We start from the raw sequence: 20,952 nt of genomic DNA on the forward strand, positions 1-20,952 counted from the left end.
TAGTCGGTCGTTTATACCGACTCAGGGTGCACTCAGCGTCTTTGAAGGCTGTTGCGGGTGCTATGCGCCTACCTGCACGCATCAAAGATTGCGGTTGCACTCGGCTATTTATAAATACAACCATTTTAAAGAAGTCTAATGACAGACTGCTGAGAGAAATTATTGAGGCTGGCCAGATATACGCACAATCTGCCGCGTGTGTCAGTGTCCCGTCAGTTGCCCTGACCAATAAACAAATTAGTTATCTCCTTGGGCGTCAGCATCTTTAACAATTTTTGCATGTGATTATGTAAGAGCTTCGTATCAGCCTTCTGACTATGCATGTGTGGCCGTCCGCTCCAGCCCCCCCCCCCCCCCCAGGAAAACCTTTCATTAAACTCATTTCATGTTAGCGTCTGTCCTGTCCACTCCGTTTCTTCCCGCCCGTATTTCCGCTCAGCGACACTAGAGATTATTGCCTATTCACAATTGTGGCTTTGTGTATTTGTGTGTATTTGTTTTTGCTCTGTCTTGTCTTTGTTGTTTTAATGTGTGTTCCTGTTTTCAGTACTGTATTCCTAGCTGTTGTTTTTGCATAAGCCATGTGCCCATGACGTGCTTTCGTAGCCCCAAAAAGGCGCATATATTTAATACAGGAATACAGGCGTATGCCGAGACAAACACTTATTGCTAGAGATGCCGACATGAGAGAGGAGGCCTTATTGCACTACGTTACCCTTTCCCCCGACTTCATAAGCGTCTTGACTGCACACCATGAACTGATTACTTCGCAAATACTGACCTCAAAGATTTCCTACATATAAAGATTACTAGGTCGGGAGATAAGGGAATAGTGTTTGTAACGTCATGATAAGAAGACCAACCGCGAAGCCTCCTATGCGACGCGCCACAAAAGGCACTCATAGCCCCTTTCGCCACAAGTACATGTTTGTGTGTTCCGTAATTTAACTTGCAACGTCGCATTAACGTCGCAATTTAACGTCGGCATCGCAAACTATGCTTGACGTCTTACTCCTGAGCGTCATCGTGGCGCTTGCTACTTGGTTCGTCATGTAAGTACGACTATCCTGTTGTATTAACGAAGAATATAACTTGGAAGAAGGCCTGACTTTACTAAGCAGAACGTACTTGACATTCAAGCTTACATGCATCCAACATATGAAATTGAAAAGCAGTATCGCAGCTTTTTAACAGAAAAAAAAGTTATAGCAAGATGACCTTTCAAGTAAGCGTCTATACGTCGAATAACTCTGCGTTTAGTGTAGTTTTAAACTGCAATTATAAGTTTTCAGAATGATCCAAATTTATGCTGTCTTCATATTGTGTAAGTAGACTTTAAACATTCATTCATATCGAACTACTGGCTTTTATGATCCATAGCGTTTCTCAGCGTTGAAACACCAATTTCAAGCGAAATAAGAACTAGCTGTACTGTATCCTCGACACCATACGTTGTTACGTGTTTTCCAGACAACGCAAGAGACGGCTGTCGTTCTTTAAAGACCTCGGCATCCCGGGACCTCCTCCAAGCTTTCTTTCAGGGAACCTCTCTGAAATTATACAGAAGGTAAAACGTGACCATCCGCGACGAGATTTTGGAAATAGATTGCTTAGAAGATTTTATTTAAAACCGAAAATTCGCATGCTATAGAATAATAATTGGTTCCAATTCACCCTGTGAAGTTTTTGGACAACGAAGCTGTAAACGACGCCTAGAACAATTACCCAGTGCGACGTGGCTCGAAATTATTCGCGCAGCGACATTCGCATGCTCTTTGCCTTACTATTAACCGAAGAGGTTTCATCGACCTACGATTTCACTTGTGCCGCTACTTCGTGCACCTACAAAGAGTGGACCACTGAGAAGTTAAATGCACTAAACCTGGAATCACAGTCAATCGCACATTGGGCAACAAAATCTAAATTCTGCATCGAGAAATCTCTTCTTAAACCTAGAATTTGCACATTGGAAACGATTGATTGCGTTGCGCCTACGCCGCTTGGCCTCTTTTTCGGCTTCGCGACATTCATCATCACCATCCTACCGCTTGGCGACATGATGTTTATTCGTGGCATGAGCATGACACCGTTGTTCACATTGTTGTCTCTGTTCGCCACTCCTCGTACGCACGCTGCTCTTCAGGAGTCCACCCTATACGTGACCTTCCCATAGAACTGTCACAACACAAATGCAATGCGGGTTCTCTTTATAGATATGTAATGTAGTGACGTCACGTCCTGTGTTACAAACTATACTGTCACAAACCTGCACTTTAGTTCATATTTTATATTGGTATTGACGCCATGCCCCCTGTTCCAGCCAGATGTCGTTATCAATCATATTGTGCTACCCATTGTTAACGACCACCTTATCATCCATCATGGTAGCACGAGACGTGTTTTATGCTTCTATTTATCGAAGCAACCAATGCAGTATGCGCTGTATGTGTGATTCAAAAGGATATGCACACTTATCGCTTCAATTTCAGCCTATGCAATATGCAGTGTATGTGTGATTCAAAAGGATATGCACACTTATCGCTTCAATTTAAGCCTACAATTGCACTACACCGGGATCGGCCCACGAAAAAGGTCATTTTTGTCCACGGACACGACAAATGCTTTGGGGTCTAGAAGCATACAGCTTCTCTAAAAACGTTTTCTGGGAACGTTCTTCTACAGACTGTTCTACAAATCTGTGGCAACGCAGCCTTGTAGAATTCATATACTTGCTGCGTGAGTAGTGTTCAAGAGGCGTATAAAGAAGGAACAATAAAAAAATCTAAGCTGCTTTATTACAGTGTCGGCATCGTAATGTCATCTATAATTGTTTAAAACAACTTTAAACAACGCACTGATTTTAAACAACTCACTACTTTACGATATATAAAAGGCATAAAAATGTACACATTATTTCAAAAGCTGACGCTGGCCGGACAATGGCTGGACAATAAAGAATCATCAGTAGTTTGAGTTAACTTTCAAAGCATTTATCAAGGCCATGGATCACAATAGTAGGATAGATCTTCACTATTTGAATTTCTTTGAAATTATTAAAGATATGAGCATGTGAGAAATACAGCAATCGACACTAAACCAAGCATGACTGCCACTTCAGGGAATGAAACGCGAGATCTTGCTGAAAAAAAAGTACACCGACGCCGTTAGGCTATTACTTCGGTAGCTAAATGTTCTGGGAGGTATTGCCTGCATATCCCAATTGAAATTTCTCAATTACGAAAAGTTATTAATGCGAAAGCTGATGGACTGACGAATGTCTGACGAAAGCTGACGAAACAACAAGGTGATGTGATTAAGGGTACTGCTCATATCGGATACATTGCAAACTTGCAACAGAATCCAGTTTTTTTGCCTAAATCAATACACTGCACACTAGGCAGTTCCATGACCGCGCACTAATTACGGCCTTCAAACACTCTCGTATCGTCTTCCATCAACACTTAATGCAAACTAAGTGATGAAAACGTACATTATATATTCATGAACACATTACGGAATTACTTTTGTGATTGCTAACTTTTTATGTATGACTTGAAAAGTATTTCTTTGCTGTTTCAAAGTCTTGACATTGCTATTCTTACTGCATGTATATATATTTATTTATCTTGGCACAAGTAAGTGCAACGTATATGTTGCCATGTTGCTGTCTTCTGTCCACCGGCAGGTGAGACCAATTTAGCTGCCTTTATGCAGCTTTTATCCTGCCATTCCCACCGCTTATGGGGGAGGAGGAAAGAGAAAAGTAGAAGGCAGGGAGGTTAACGCGAATAATGTCCGGTTGGCTACCCTACACCGGGGGAATGGGAAAGGGGGGAAAGCAGAGTTCACAGGGAGAGAGAGGAAGGACGGAAAGAAGAAAATTGCGATGAGTTCGCTGACGCATGTGGTCTTATAGAAATCGCAATGGTAGTCGCAGATGGTCGCACAAGCCTGTCGTCCTTAAGAAGCACAAAAGCTTTATGGGCCGACGGGCGATGGGGGCGGAGTTCGAGCAGCACCTGCACAGAAAGCGGCCGACTGTCCAATTTTCGGAAAGCATTGGAAAGTTCCTGTTTCTCTGGGGCATATCGTGGACAGTGGCACAGCAGGTGGTCGATGTTTTTTTCGGTGCCACAGACCACGCATGCTGCACTGTCAGTCACTCCAATTAATGTAGATTATGCCTTTGTGAAGGCAACTCCTAACGAAAGGTGACAGAGAAGCGTAGTTTAACGTCGAGGAAGTCCGAGTGGAGGTCGGAGTTGCTGGGAGGAGTTTAGTCGATGCAGTCATGTAAGTCGTAAGTTTGGCGAGTTCCACTCGGTCAGTGTGAGACTGCGTGCCAGGTGTCGAAGCTGCCTTGCGGCGTCTGTCCTCCAAAGCGGAATTAAAACGCTGTGCTCCTCTTGATGTGCTGTGCGACCAGCGTTATCGGTGGAATCATTGCCACTGATACCACAATGGCGAGGTACGCTTGTGTATAACATCAGTGCACTTATGCGGTAAGAATAAATTTGAATTATTCAATAAAGCTTTTGCATTCCCGCGCTAAAGCTATCTTAAATGTCTCTGCCGAATATTGTTTCTTCGCAATCAGCGACAATTTCATTAAGACCAGCTATAATATCTGTAGATCTTCAATTATTCTTATAATTTGGCAATGAGCCAACTTTTATACTTAATTAGACAATTCAAGATTTCCCGCAGCCATAAACCGTTCAGGACCTAGCAATGCAAGAATAATATTTGAAACAATACACTTCAATTTGCCAACTTATGTTATAAGCAAAGCAAGGAACTTTCATTCACATTGGATGGAATGATCAGCTGTGCTACAATGAATTGACCCTGCTGTTTCCCTGAATTCTAGTAGATTAAACAACAATGCCCGCCGTGGTTGTTTAGTGGCTTTGGTGTGGCGCTGCTGAGCACGAGGTTGCGGGTTCAAATCCCGGTCATGGCGGCCACATTTCGATGGGAGCGAAATGCAAAAAGCATCCATGTACTTAGACATAGGTGTACGTTAAAGAACCCCAGGTGGTCAAAATTAATCTGTAGTTCCAGACTACGGCGTGTCTCATAAGACCATGGTTTTGGTGAGTAAAACCCCATAATTTATTTCTTAATTAAAGAAACAATCGATGAAAAGGAAATACCTTACTCCGGACTGTAGCATGAAGCTACAAAGTTATGCTGGATCAGGACGAATTTCCTCTGACTGCCAGCTTTCTTTCTGAGAAACCCGTATAGGTTTTCTTTGCATGACTTCATGCTACAGTTTGGTCGATTACAATTTTATTTTTCATAAACGGTCCGGCACCTTGCGAGCTTCCTGATAACTTGTTGGCAGCATTGTGAATATAACGAAAATGCGAAAGTGGCATTCGTCATTTCCGGTGACAACTCATGAAATTTCAACTGGCATAAATTAGTGGCAGCGCAGTTTTCTTAATTTAAGACATTGCAATAAGCAAACTTGCCCAATTTCATGGAATACCCCCAGCTTTGCTTTCCTTACAGTCGTCACACCCCGTGCTGATATCGGCGGTGCAAATTGAGGAGCCCCATATTTTTCAGGGCAAAAAACACCTTTGGTAGAATTTAAAACAATTTTGTCTGTACAGAATGTTATCTTCACAGAATACAATCAGTGTCATTATTTTAGTACCTGTATATTTTACGCCCTTTACAGCGACAGTTTTAGGCCCTTTTACAGTCATGTCTCATCTACCATGATGAATTCACTGTCCATGCCATTCAGAATACATCGTTAAAATTACCATTTCTCATGGTGCTCTTTGGCCATACCTGGCCCTTGCCTCAATAAACACCACATATTATCATTACAGAACACGCTTTTAGCAGCCTGCGAATATTGATGTGGAGAAGGAAGCCATCTATCGCAGTTTAGTATTTTTTCTGTAGCCTGCAACGTGCAAGAGAGACAGATATTGTACAGCCTGCAAATAGTAATTTCAGTTACGCTGTCGGACCCTCCTCTTTAAGAAAGCCTATACGAGATAGCTTACCCTCTTCCGACTTAACAGAAATAAACCTCACACAATGTAATGAGTACGGGTCGCTTGTTTTTGCCCTGCCAGGAAATACAATGGCCTTATTATACAGTATTTTATTTTTGCTGCTTCTTTTTAGGGAGCACTGGTGAAATTCAAGGAATGGTTAGACAAATATGGGGACATCGTAGGGTACGTGTTCTTTTTTTCTTTTTTCTCTCCTTAAAGGCACCTAAAGAAATGTAAACTAAACCAATTTGGCATGCAGAGTAAATCTAGAGAAACTGAATACGGAACGATAATCTTACCTAGTTATGAGATGGTAAAAAATGTTTTGATTGTACTAATTGCCAGTACTTTACTATTGTCAACTGCAGTGACACAAGAAAAATGAAATATTAGTCGGCGAGGTATAAACATGTTATGCTTAGCCATTCCATCTTCTGGGTCTGATAGTTCAAGAATCGGTTTCATAACACATGTGCAATATCATGGTCTGGTCGGCTAAAATTTTCTCATAATACTTTCAAAAGTTATGTCTTGAGACATTGTTCACATAACCAGAAAAATGCACGACAGTGGCCGGTTTCTCTAGCCGTAATGCCTGTCTGTGACGTCATACTTTCTACCGTGTACGTTATGCAGCAAGTCTGGTCTATGTAAACTTCCTTTGTGGCATGGCTTTTTGCAGCTTCTACAATGGTGCTCATCCGTTTCTTATTGTGAAAGATCTTGAGCTAATCAAGAAGATCCAGATAAAAGATTTCAGCAATTTTACAAGCCGAGGAGTAAGTACAAAAGTTTACTCTTCAAGTTTGAATCTTTTAGTCTTCATGTTGCTTTTAGCAGTCTCGTCAAATGAGCCTCGTTGGGTGTTTTGGCTATACAATTGCAAGTTATAGAGCACCGTCCTACGATCTTTCCATGACGAACCCTCTTTTAGAGCGCTGTTCTTTGGCGCCCATTCCTGCGGCGAGCGGTGGCGTAGCAACCGATCGAACGAGCACAACAGCGCAGGATGAACGAGCATCAAGGAGCGCAGCAGTGAATGAAAATTGCCGATAGCGCAGAGAGGGCGAGGAGGAAAGTGGAGGAGGAGGGTATGGCGAAAGTGAGAGAAGAAAAGCGTAGCTCCCCGCAAGACGCATTCTGCTACGATCGCTACGAGATGGCGCCAGAGTACCGCGCAATGTCTGTTCACTCCTTTATCTTTCTTCGGTCACTGTTTTTCAACAGCTAACAATTGTTGAATGCTATTCCTCAGTGCACGATGCGCCTTCCTGTACCAGAAGTATCTCAAATGTTGCCGATAGTTCTTTCCTTTGGCTCTGGCAACCAAAGCTTTTTTGTAATCTGATTGTATGCGCGACGCGAATTGTGCGGTACTTTCTGGAAGCTACGCGGGCACCACCGATTACAATGGAACCTTGGACGAGTCGGGTACGGCATAAAAGCCGACGCGCTTGACCCGCAGATCGGATTTTCGACGATCGCCGATTCCGCTCGCCGCTGTTGCTGCGCTTGAGTGTTACTTGTCTTGCTTCGCACAAGTTCGTCTAATGAAGAGTTAAATTTGTAACTAACAGTATCGACACTACGCCGTTTGTCACTGTCGCTACCACGTGTCAATATATTCATAATACAAAATAGTGCCAGCCAGTTATTTTAGAACAATGAGCAACGCAACCACTAGAAGCGCTTCGCCTGCCATAGCTGCTCAATGCCCGAGCAGAGGCTCAGCACCACCGCCGAGAGGACATTGTCGTTCAGAATCAAATTCTTTGTCACAATATATCGCGAATTCAAAAGACCTAAGCTGCTGTGCTCAAAATTCGCATTAAGGAGCATCGTAATCGTCGGTGAACTATTAGAACGCAGCTCTTAAGGCTCGCTCACACCAGGCCGATGCGACACCGATTTCGTTCTGCCGACTTTCGGCGACAGCGTTTTTTTCCATTGTTTGTCACAATGTACCGACCCCGAGCTCTCCACCGATTCACGGCAGATTGTCGGTGTCGGTACATTGTGACACAGGCGCCGATACGAAGGAAAAAATGCGGTCACCGACAGTCGGCACACCGAAATCGATGTCCGGTCGGCCTGGTGTGGGTGTACCTTTAGGCGCCCGTTCTTGTGGTGACCTTCGGCGTAATCGAGCGAACGAGCGAAAGATGAAAGAGCGAACGCAGAGCGCAGCGGGGGATGAAAGACGTGAGCCGGAAAGCTGGAGAGGAGGATGCAGCGGAACGAAGATGTGGAAATCAGAGGAGGAGGGTATGGCGAAAGCGTGAGAAGAAAATCGTAGTGTGGGCCGCGATGGCTATTAGGTATGGCACCAGAGTATCGCGCGTCATCTGGGAGGTCCGTCTGCGATGTCTGCTGTGCATTTCGCACAGCGTCACCCATGTGCTGCCTCTCGCGATCTTCAGATTAGTGCGGCAGGCGCCCCACATTTCGCTCCGTTTGCTACGTGTCTCACGAGACAGATTGTCCGCGGCTACCAATCTGTCGCGAAATGAAAACGCGTATAGAGCTGTGCTCAAGTTCCTCATTAGGGAGTATCTTGATCATCGTTGAATTTTTAAATCATGAAGATTTTCGACACCATGGAAATCAATGTAATGTAAGCCTTCTTTCATCCCGCACTAGCGCTATAGAATGGTGATTTATCACTTCAGCAGCTAAAATGAACATTTCAATTGTCGCAAAGCAACAGCTCTCATGATCGAAGAGTGGCCTTGGGACTATTACTGACAATTTACTTAAAGACAACTAAGCCCTTTTCCATGCGTCAATAAACACTTCAGTATTGCGAAACTGCCAGCTACCACAGTCGAAAGAGAGCGGTAAATACGAGAACCAAATACGAACCGTTTAAATATTGAACGCTATATGGTGGCTTTTATTTTCCCCACGAGGTGCCACTGCACACAAATATTTGCTGACATAAAGCGAACGACCGCAAATTTAGAGGATTTGTAGACTCCTTTGTACATTTTATGGTTGTTAGTGGGAGCTTCAATCATCTCAAAGCGTTGGCTGCGAGGAGTCTAGAGGGATATCAAACTGAAAATTAGGCTTACGCTAAAAGGTTGCTCCTCTACGGTCTAATGATTAAAGCACAGGGACCTTGTTAAACTCCTCCAATTGGGCAAGTATTCGTTTTTCTTATTTTGCCTGAGTTGGGCGACAGCTTGGTAAGAAGTCGGCCGAATGACTCTCGCGAAAGCCTGAGCAGGTAGAAAAAAAATCGCTTTAAAAAAAGTTGGCGATAGCAGATATGTAGTCAAACTAAATATTGCCAACCAATGAGGCCGGGAAGCCAGCTACTCCTTCCGCAGCAAGCCTCGGGCACTCTCTTCCCTTACTTAGACTAATGTCCGTAACCGAGAGCACTCTTTTGCACTTTACCACAGGAGTGGGAGGCCCACATCACGTTTACGTCACAAACCCCACCACTCTTTTTTTTTAATTATTTTGCTCACCTGAAAATAAGGCTGCGCAGGTTTTCATTTAGTGCTAACTTCTTTTTCTAGGCGTATACTACTGGAACATGCTGCAGGGATACCCCGTGTGATATGTGCACCACGCTGGGTACAAAACTAGGCCTGTATAATATAACAAGTCATTCCTCTATCTTGTATTTTAACCACCCACCACAAGACAACCGGCTGTCATGGGTGATAACGCAGGCGGAAGGTGCCTTGAAGTGCTGACGAAGCTCTAAAAGCCAATGATGCGGAACCGAATCGTCACGTTCCGCCGGTTGTATTGAGGGTCCATCGTAACACTCGGACAAACGCAACTGTAATGACTTTTGGAGAAAGCGTTAATAAAGTAATGCCTTTGTAATGCTTTATATATCAATGGGCTTGACAAAAGAACAAATTGATAGTCACTGAAGTCGGTATCAAGAGTTTACGAGGTCATCTGAACCACTTACCACCTCTACTCCTGAGCTTTCGAACTGGTGTGCTAAGAACTGGTGACGTTCTTTTTTTTGCTTATCAGAAGTAAATATAGCAACGCCACTTACAAATGCAAACCCAATAATTCACTCTTCTATGAGCTCTAAGCTGCTGAGGGAGAAAGTCAGAGAAAGAGAAACGTTTAATAATAAATAATAATGGGCAACCGCTGCCGTTCTGCCACACAAAATTAGAGAAAAATTGATATGATTATGCGGATTTCCCTCTTAAACCTGTCGGGATCGCCGAGGCACCACCTACTGTCAATCCAATTGCTGTATCGGCATGCCAAATCACTAGCTCTACTAAATTTTATTTCAGCGGCACTGATGCGTGGCACTTAGACAAGTCCACTGTGCACGCTGCCATGTGTTTGTCATTACTCTATGCATTCTATCCAGTGTATTCATTTGTTATAAATGTACCTTGGAAAAAGCTGCAGCTTTACAAATTTCTAATCCGCAAGAAAAGCTTTTCGTAATATTCGTATTAAAATCTCCATGTGCTTAGCGTTGGTTATGTCAGATGTTTTTACGACCTGCTACGCAATTATATTCGCAGGCTTATGGCCGTAACACAGAAAATTATTTGAGTGATTCACAGTGTCTCCAGGTAACGGGATGTGCAAAAACATTTACAGATGCCATCGAGCTTCGCGCGGAGCCATCCGATCATGAAGCTAAGCTTGATCAACGTGGAGGGCGACCGCTGGAAGAAAATGCGCAGCCTTCTCACGCCAGCCTTTACGACGAGCAACATGAAGAAGGTAGCCTGCGCTGCGTTTAGCTCGGTGGCAATACACATTACTATAGTACAAGCGGACATATGAAACTGAATTTAGAGCTGATCGAAAACGGTCGAACAGGGGATGCGCAAGGCTGCACTGACGAAGGCAGATCGTTGGTATTTCTTAAATGTTTTGACTCCAGCCTCGTGCATCGCTTGTTCCAGTACTCGTGATTGTAATGATGACGATGATGATTTATTGTCATTCTTTTTGAAACTGGCGGTGGCAAATAGTCGCCTATATATAGTCTGCTTGAGTTACTCAGTTGCGCTATACATGCTTTTCATTCTAGAATTTTGTTTATATCTCTTTAATCTTTTTTTCTTCTCTTCCTCAAAGCTTCTTTGTCTAATGTTTACCGCTGCCTATGCCTGCAATAGATCCGGTCGAATCAATCTCTTCCCTTTTTTCTTCCGCCAATACTCTAAATGCCTATTGCTTATCTCGACTGGAGACCCCCTGATACTTCCGTCCACTTTAAATCCAAGCGCTTCGTGAAGTCCAAGCGCTTCTCGTGATCGCTTCAAAGTATCCATCATCCTATTCCTTGTTTTAATTTTGAGGAGACAAATACGAAACAAAGTGCCTACTGCAGAAATGCTTATTATTGCATTTTCCTTAATTTTTTATATAAGCCTTAAATGACACCAGCACTCAGCTTCTAACCATCTTAGTACCTGTACCTCGTGGTCATAATGCCATCAGTGCGCGAAATTATCACGCTTGTGTAGCTTTGCTGTATGACAATGACCCTTTTTCACCGGATTATCATTGTTTTTTTATAGATATCGCTCGGAGCGAGATGCACTTGTCGCGCTCCCTCATTTCTTGTTTATGCAGCTTGTCGACATTCTAGGGCCCGAAATGTCCGCCATGATGGCGTCAAATGCAAACCACTGATCACAAAAGAATGTTCTGCCCCATACACTCTTGTTTACAAGTTATACGAGCAGTGCGCTCCATCCAGATTGCCTCAGTTCCTTCTACAGATCATAAGCGCCACTAGTGCGATGCAGCTTTGCTTCTACGCAAGCGCTGCCATATGATCTAGCCTTCACATTGTGACTGCCACAGAAGTAAATTACAAGAAAGGCGATGCCCTAAGGTATCACCTTTGTGTGGTTCCTTGTTCTAGGGGCAAGTGCTCTATTTCATTATAGAATGAGTTAACAGATATGTTCAAGCTACGAATGCGAAGCAAGGCGCGCGAGTACTGCCGCTTCTGCGTATTCGTCGCCAATTGCTTAAGATTGCAGGCTAAGCCACGACAGAACCTATGTGTTTCGAACCAGCCGACTATGTATTCTGCAATACAGTGCACATAAATGTTCTTTTCAGCCATGTTTTATTTCTTGCTAAAATTGTTTTCTTGCACGCTTATCGAAATTATTGCCATTGTAGTGCCCCCAAACCTGTAAATAGCCCCCTTCGAAAACCATTAAAGCTCGCAGTTTCGGTTGTCTGCGTGAAAGCAGACAGTGTGGTCCAATAACGCATACTCCGCGTGGCAGCCACAAAGCAACCATAATATAATCAGGGCGTCATTGACAAGGACAATTAGCAAATATACGTCTAGTGTTTCCGACACAGGGTGGGAGATCTCGATGATATAGCTATGCTGATGTTGCCGTATCAGTTGCCTAAATTGTCATACTTCGGTGGAGGATATTGTTTTATGCTTCTTCGTATTAGGAGCGCTCAAATGGAAGTGTTCTTCTCTCAGATGATGAACCTAATGGACGACAGCACCAACGAGTTACTCGATGTCATAGAGTCCCTGCGGTCGAAGCAGCATGCCATCGAGTTTCGCGAGGTGTTCCAGAGGTCAACGGCTGACGTCATAATTCGATCAGCGTTTGGCCTCAAATCCAATCTGCAACAAAAAGATCGAAGCAACAGTCCTACAGAATCACTCTTGCAAGAGGGCATGAAGAGCTTTCAACAATTTCGTCGCGCCTGGATAAACTTCCTTGCTGGTAAGTTCAGATATTTTGTACGTAGCATTGCGGCAACAGCACAACGCACAAATGTGCAGTAATTCAATGGATGGAAAGTAAACAAGAAATATTGCTCAAACCACCTTAATATAGCTCTCGTCAATGCAATTAGTGTTGAAGAAATGTAGCGACACAGCATATTGCCGCCACCTAAGTGCGTCGCACTATGAGTCGTGTACTTCAGGACACGCTGCACAGTCTAGTGTTGCCCGTCGTGGCCGCCAGAGCTGTCGCCATTTCTTCCGTGGAGTCAATGCCTGAAGTGTTCACCTAGACCACTGCTACCTCTTCTCCCTGGCCAGTGATCACGCTGACTGCGTGTGCCGCTCTGTTATTGTACTTTGGCGCGTCGGTGTATCTGAATTCACTTCTTGGTCCTTCGTCGGCCTTACGTAGAGATTGTGCTCTCGCTTGCGTCTTTTTTCTGTCGTATTCCGGGTCCATGTTTCTCGGGATGCTGACCGCCGTAATCTTCTCATTGATGGGTAGACGGGCCAGCTGTTTTCTGCATTCATATTCGACTGGGTAGCCTAGTCTTTTTAGCGTGTCCCTGCCCATGCTGGCGAGCTTGAGTCACTCTGACTGGTCTTGTGGGCCCCTGCTTGTTCCTCTCAAGTATTATGGATATCCAGGTTGAGTAGCCTCTCCGTCGACGTCGTCTGGGGAAGCTGCAGTGCCAGTTTGTTGGTATTTCGTATGAAAGTGTTCAGTTTGTCCCTCTCGCTGTTCTTGAGACCCAGGTACGTGGTGTCGTGACTCTGCTGATTATCAGCACTGTGTCCTGCTCCTTCGGGCCATACTTTCTGTTAGCCACTCTTCGAACCAGGTGCGCGACTTGGGTGACTGTCACAGGCAGCTCTTTAAGGGCGGCGAGATCGGCACTGTCCTTCAGGAAAGTGAATCCCAGGATACTGAGTACGTCCACTTTGGTTATGTTGACTCCATGCGGGGTCAATGTTGGGTCTGGTGTCTCCTGGGGAGGCCGCCCTCTCATCCTTTCTTTTTTTTGAGGATTAGGAGCTCCGATTGCCTAAATATATGTATGATGCCGGTTTGATTTCTGGACGTTCTTTTGGGCGTTCTTTTTTTGTCATTGAAGAGTGGCAGATCCTCAGTGGCACATTCTCTGGGACCAAATTTGGCATGGAACCTCGAGGTCCTTTGACTAACTACGCCCAATAAGTGTCACATACCCAGTGTGGGCGTGTTTGTGTGTGAAAACGTTTATTGAGATGAGGTGCGGAGGCTAGATTATTTAAGCCAAGGAGAGCCGCTGACACGTTGGCACTGTCAGGCCAAGTTCTTCAGCGGCATCATGGGCCCTCTGGATGGCCCTTAGTTGGTCTTGAACCAATGGCCTTTGAATCCTTTTTCCCACAGTGTCCATTCTTCAATTAGGTTGGGGAGAGTCGCGGAACACCCCGCCAGCATATGTCTGATTACAATAATGCCATTAAGTGATTACAGTCAATCTTAATATCCCTCTCTGGGTATGTTTTATTATAGTGGTATGGCGCGAAATAACCTGTTTGCAATAAGCGCAGTGGGACTACCTGAGTGCTGTTCAGTTCTGAATGTGGCAATAGAAACTGCCTGCGTCCTAGATAGTAATGTTTGGTAATATTGTATGTTATTAAATGATCTCTATATTCCCTGGCTTTATGGTGAACAGCTAGGTTGGGGCTGTCACTATCAGCAAGTTCTCGTGCCAAGTCATGAGCAGCCTCATTGAGGTTTACCCCGAGTCTCGTCCACTTCCCCATATGCGCAGGAGACCATCGGATTACAGTTCTCATGATTCCAATGTTTTCCAAAAGTTTGGCTGCAGCTCCAGCTACGTAGCCTTTATCAAAAACCTTTATAGCGGCTTTTGAATCACTGTATGTGCAGGCATGTGCCCGAAGTTGGCGTGAAACAGGCGCATTGAATACCAGCACATACCCGGTTGAACAACGATATATAGCGTGGCTAATCTTGCTAAAACATGCGGCTGCTGTATTTGATAAACCCGTGTGGCGTGGACTCCATTCTGCGGCGCACTGGAGCAGCTTTAAATGTTTTATTATTTTTTTTTACTGAAGAGAAGGCGGAATGCGGTTAGAAATAGGCATGGATTTATATAGAAAGATAGGTACCAGAAAGTACGTCAAATATTCTAAGATTGTTAATTGCGTGTACAGGTGAAGATCTCCATCGGTGCAAGTCGCCGTTCGTACCCCTGGTAGCTAGTCCATAAGCCGCCGCCATATCCCATATTTCAACTTTTACCTTCTCTTCTTTCCTTCCAGCGTGCTTTCCGGAGTTTAAGCTTTTATGGAGAACGATCATATCGTACAGTTCCGGGCAAATCAAGACTGCCACAGACAGGACATGTGACGAAGTTGCTCCTATCGTACAGCTGCGTCGTGAAAACGGCGAGGTAGGTCGTCCAGAGGTCGCACAGGTCATTCACAGGCTGACCCTTCCCCAGAAAAAAAAAATCATCTTTCAGAATCTACTCCGGCTTCTCGGGGAGCCACATGCGGTGGAATTGTGTGTTGTTACGCTGTAAGCAACGTTTAACTTATGAATTATCATCCTACCGGTAAAGCAATTCACAATCCTATCACGCTGCACCTAATACTCGGCTTCATGGAAGATCTGTGCACTCACGGCATCATTTCCAGGCGTCAGCGACGCACAGAATCAGAAGCTTGGCTTTGGCTACGACGAGCCGGGTGTAATGAAAGCTAAAAGTAGGTGCTTTTAATAAATCTTTCTGTGGCGTTCCCCAGCCACGCCTGTGGCGTCATACCAGCTAACATGACAGCGAATTGAAACAGTTGCCGCTGGAAGGCTAAAAGGGATTGGTTGTTACCAGCAGCTGCGTGGTAAATCATTCAAGTCTACACACCAAATTTGCCAAGAACCCCGTAAGGGCTAGAAAAGATCCATGGGGACTCAAGCGCAATTTCGATTGCATCTCATCTGTCACTCTCATTTAGAAATTTCCTGATGAACGGGCTTTCTTTGATCATTTCAGAAGGATAGAACCGATCTTCTGCAGCTGATGCTCAATGCCGAAATTAAGCATGAAGTACCCATTGACGTGCATTCGCTCACGGCCTCCGACGGTATCGACAGCGCATCTCAAGGTAAAGCTAACAGCTGGCTACTTCTCAAGACGCATCTGGTTATTCAATAAGTGGTTTCATCTTGAGAGATGGTAATGCAATTTGTCTCTGCTTTGTCTTTCAGAGAGCCAGCCTGTCAAAGTGAACGACAGCGGGAAGAAACGCTTTCTAACAAATACGGAAATTTTGGCAAACGGCTTCGTCTTCTTCATAGCCGGGTGAGAATACGCGGGAAGCTGATTGTGTTTGCTAACTGCTGGATTAGAGTAATGGTGTTGAATAAAGTAGTGTGTGCTTGCAAAGTAAATCTCATCGTAAGAAAAGAATATATACGCTGCCGGGTAACCAATAAAAGACCGACACTATTTCCATTTTTATCAAGAAATAAAAGCAGTGTACTGTCACTTTTATCCCAAGTTACTCCAAACGCGATATTCATAGAGCTTGAAAATTCGTCATTTTGATTGCGTGTTGGGCGCATAGTTTGTTGGAACACTCCGATAAAATTGCATGGCCACGGCGACACGATCAGCAACTGAGCCACCTGAAGTGCCTCCATGTCCGGCTTTTTGCTCAACCAGTATACTGCCTATGATTTGCACCCAGAGCTGACGATGGGCACTGGTATGTGGCAATCTAGTGCTACTGCAATCAGCTCATGATTTGTCTGCTAATACTGTATGATGGAAACAATGAAGTCTGGAACAATCATCAATGTAGTGTGGAGAACACCCGATATCGAGTACATAGCCTTTATGGAAAGTATCACCTCAATGCACGCCTATATCTCGATATTAAAAGTATTTCCTCTTGTGGCCGAAAGAATGTTTAAGTATTCATGTTGTTTGCTTCAGCACTATTGCCATGTAATACAGTTTCTTTACAGCACAGCGGTAATTATTTATTACTCAGAGTATGATTTACGCCAGAGGCTTCAACTTGCCCGCACTGATAGCATATAAAATACAGTCAATTGATATACTTACTCTATGTCACAATGTTTCTCTACAAAAGCTGCTTCGCCCATCAAAGGCGAAGATAGGAAGCGTCAAATTTCACATTCTAGCCATATATTTCTCTTGCTAATTGTAATCATTGTATCATTAATGCACAAGTAAATTACAGGTTCGAGACAACAGGCACAGCTCTGGCTTTTACAGCCTATCTCCTTGCAAAACACCAAGACGTTCAAGGCCGTCTTCGAGAAGAAGTCCTTGCCGTCCTGAAGAGAGATGTATGACTTTTTTGGGAATCCTCGGTGGCACCTTTTATTCATTATGTGATTGTAACACCACAGAAATATCTGGTGTTTCAGGGATCGTTTACGTACGACAAGGCTTTTGGAATGAAATACATGGATCAAGTTATATCGGAATCACTTCGCTGCTTTTAGCCGGCCGTAGGGTGAGTCATATTTTATGTGGTAACGCCGTTCAATATTTAAAGTTAGCAATAATGTTAGATAAATCTTATAGCGTTCGTGATTGATTTTGTGTCTCTAAAATTACGAGGAGGCTCGGAAGACGTCAGCATTTCGAACTTTAAAACTTTGTTGGTTGGTATTCTGCCAAAAATTAAACCATCTCCTAAGCATTCGTAACACCACGCACTGTGGTACCAATGCGGAACTTCACACTGTTGACGCTTTTACTTTCATGAATTTCAATGAATCACAGAAGTTTGCTCTCTCTGCTCGGTAGCTTCACGACAAGAGGATGTGCTAGTGACTACGTTCACAAGGACATCACTATACCTGCTGGAACTAGCATTGTTATTCCCAACCAGCAGATGAGCCATGATCCAGCCTTTTGGAAGAAACCGCAAGATTTTGATCCTGAAAGGTAGTAATCATTTTCTTACCATCTTAATCTTACGCTAAAGTCCTTCGTATGAGTACATGACAAGGAATCATCATGTCTGACATAATCTTACCGATGGTGGCCGGTAAACAGCGATTGCGAGCGAAACTCATTGTAAAAGGCATTGGGAGAACAGAAAAAAAAAGAATGCGGCACCTATCTCCGGCTCCTTGGGCCGGATTCACAAAGATTTTTTTTCTTCATGAGAGCTGTATGCCAGCTGGGCAGCCGCATTTCCTAATGATATGTCCGGCTCCATGAACGGCGTGAATGTGCTCCGACAAGTTCAAACATAAGAACATATTGTGGATACTAGCCCTGATTTATCGCGCGGAAAGTGTCTGCTCTTAAGAAACTTTGCAGTTACTCGTGATATTTGGCAGGTTAGGACCTGTGTGTAGTACTCTTGCCTAAACAAATCAATGAGCTTTGATAATGTGCTTTTCGACAAAAATAAACTGTACACAAGATGTAGCACAGTACATAACTGCCCATGAGTGTTACGCTTCAATCTTCTCAGTTCAAATTGCCCCGCCAATTTGTGGAATTTCGACCCTATTCGCACAAACGTCCTCGCACTAAGGCTGTATAATCCAGGCAATCACGATGTAGGTCATATTATTTGTGACAGCCACCGGCGAATAGCGAGGAGAACTTATGAACGGAAGCCTTTGTGATTTCGGTGCCTGAAGAATAAACACCGGGAACTCTATTCGCCAGTTCGCTAAGATACTTGAAAGAACCATTTCTTTGCTATGAGTTATAGTAGATTTTTGGGGTTACCTCAAGGCCCTCGCAAAAACAAGACATTCTAGGAAATGGTCTGCATTCAATGTGTTTTTTTTTTCAAATGAAACTGAATTAGTTACCAACAAATGATGCAGCTTTAATACATGTCTGCTTTCCGCCGGTCAGCACGACAGCGTCGCCTTCAGGGGAGTCACGAGAAGAAATCAGATTTCTAAGTAATTCAAGTTGCGCGACTGCTGTATGAAACGTAAAGCCATCCCGCGGTATTCTTATTTCATTTTTATTCCTTGCTTATATTTGGCAGATTCAGCCCTGAGGACAAAGGTCAGATAGATCCCACCGTGTACCAGCCTTTTGGTCAAGGCCCTCGGAACTGCATTGGGATGGGCTTCGCTCAGCTCGAAATGAAACTAACCATGGCCAAGCTTCTGGCAAAGTACAAGCTTCATCTGGACGAGCGTCACATTCAGGTGCCTGCTCCTCAGTAAAATTTAGGTGCATTATTTTCATGGAAAGCTGATGTCGCTTTTGTTTCCAAATGAAAAGTAAATGCACATATAGTTATTCAGAACCTAAGCTTTTTAGGGAGAAACACTGAGCCTGTGAATAGATATCGGTTTCTCTTAGCTGATGCATCTCTTATAACTTGAACTCTTGCGTATAAAACCTTATAAACAGGTGAATCCCATCATTTGAGTTTAATTCAGCGGGAGTCGTTTTCGTTCATCAAAACTTAGGTTTTCGTTAAGCGACACTTAGATGCGGTCCATCTAATGATATTGTTTCTGTGAAGTTTGCAGCTTGTGCGGTTTGTACTACTATATAATGAACTGCATCGGGTGACCGAACAAGTTAGGTCTCTGGAGACAACTTTCGGCAAAAAAAAGTTTGTCAAGTACCCTTGCCAAAACTTTGGGTCCAGCGACTTCCTAGTTCGGCCGACAATTGCCGGAGTAGTCCAGTGGGTGTGGCGATGCATCGTTGAGCTGGAGGTGAAGGGTTAAATCTCTGCCACGGCTGCTACACTTCCATGGTGGCATAATGTAAAGCGCTCATGTGCTTAAACATAGGTAGTGCAAAAGTACCCCAGGTGGCAAAATTTATTTCAAAGTTTCTAAGTAAGATGTGCGCCTCATATATTCGTATTCTCGGCACGTAAAACCCAGCAATTTGGCTTATTAAAGATATTTTTCTTGATCACTCTTGATACCCTCGTTTCAAATTTCCTAGAAAATTCTACCTGGTTTCAAGTTCATTATGCCAGAACTAGCAGCATTTTTACGTTACAGCAGAATCAGCATTGCTTAAATTGGGTCGTTGAGAATATTCAGGGCACATGAAATGTGTGCACTAATCCACCCTTTGTTTATCATCGCAGGTGAAAGAGTTGGAGCTCGAATCTACATTCAACTTGGCCTACCCGAAGAATGGCATATGGATCAACGTTGAAAAAATTTGAAGGTCAAGACTACATTTGTAAAAAATGAACTCACCACTCTATTTCGTTCTCCCTTAATGGCGTTAATTTTTATAAATGAATACTTCGAAGTTACAGGATTCGACAGCAGTTGTGGGGTGAATGCGATGTACACACGCAGACACCAAAACAACTAAGCGAGTAGGCCCATGACAGCTATCACTATATTATGACAAAGCACAGAACTCTGCGCTTGGCTTTATTCTAATGTACCTAATAAGGTGTTTAATTGCCGCGCTCTTTGTGAGTAAGAAAGCACCAATAACTTAGGTTGTGCTCAGTGCCACTACTAGCTCATCGCTTGCCGTTGACTTGTGATGATAAAAAGCGCACCGTTTCACTTTCGCGCTCAACTTCAAGAATAGGCGTGATGGACGTGCCGCCATGTGAAATGCGGAGACCTTTCACCCACTGCCTAGATATTTTAGTGTGCTTGGCGTCCATCTGAAACTTTACCCAATTTCTGGTTGCTCAGTCTGCAAGTAGCCCTTTTCTCCCAGTGATCCGAGTTGTCCACTAGCTTGAGCCACTAGGAGTGGGTTGACTGCTGTCTTGTTGAGCAGACAACGTGGGCAACTGGATATGTGACCGAATAGACAACTTGCTGTTGGATGATGTCTTGCAAAATATAGAACACTTGGGTTCTGTTGTACGTGCCACTGGTTCTGATCCCGGACAGACAATTCCCCCACTGCTTATGGGATGTTTCTATCTGGTCATTGTTGTACAATTGTTGAAATATATGTGCCAAGGTGAAACGACGAGTGTGCACTCTTAATGTGATCCTGAATCGCACCTTGGGCTTGAAGCAAAAAAAATATATGTAGTCCGCGGATGACATACTCTGCTGTGAACATCTCCGACACATTTTGCAGTCATGCGCACTACGCGCAGCTCGCAAGAGGAGCGCAAAGGTTACCGTTTCCTCAAATGGTCATTTTTCAACAGAATCTTTTCAATCTTTTCGGGGTGCTACACTTTGTCATA

At 44.0% G+C, this 20,952-nt stretch overlaps 1 pseudogene; it reads left to right on the forward strand.

Moving 5' to 3' along the window:
- The first annotated feature begins 884 nt into the window (after window positions 1-884).
- LOC139048587 (cytochrome P450 3A18-like) lies at window positions 885-20,729 on the forward strand (annotated as a pseudogene).
- Window positions 20,730-20,952: the final 223 nt, after the last annotated feature.

Source organism: Dermacentor albipictus, chromosome 8 (genome assembly GCF_038994185.2).
Source record: "Dermacentor albipictus isolate Rhodes 1998 colony chromosome 8, USDA_Dalb.pri_finalv2, whole genome shotgun sequence".
Lineage (NCBI taxonomy): Eukaryota > Metazoa > Arthropoda > Arachnida > Ixodida > Ixodidae > Dermacentor > Dermacentor albipictus.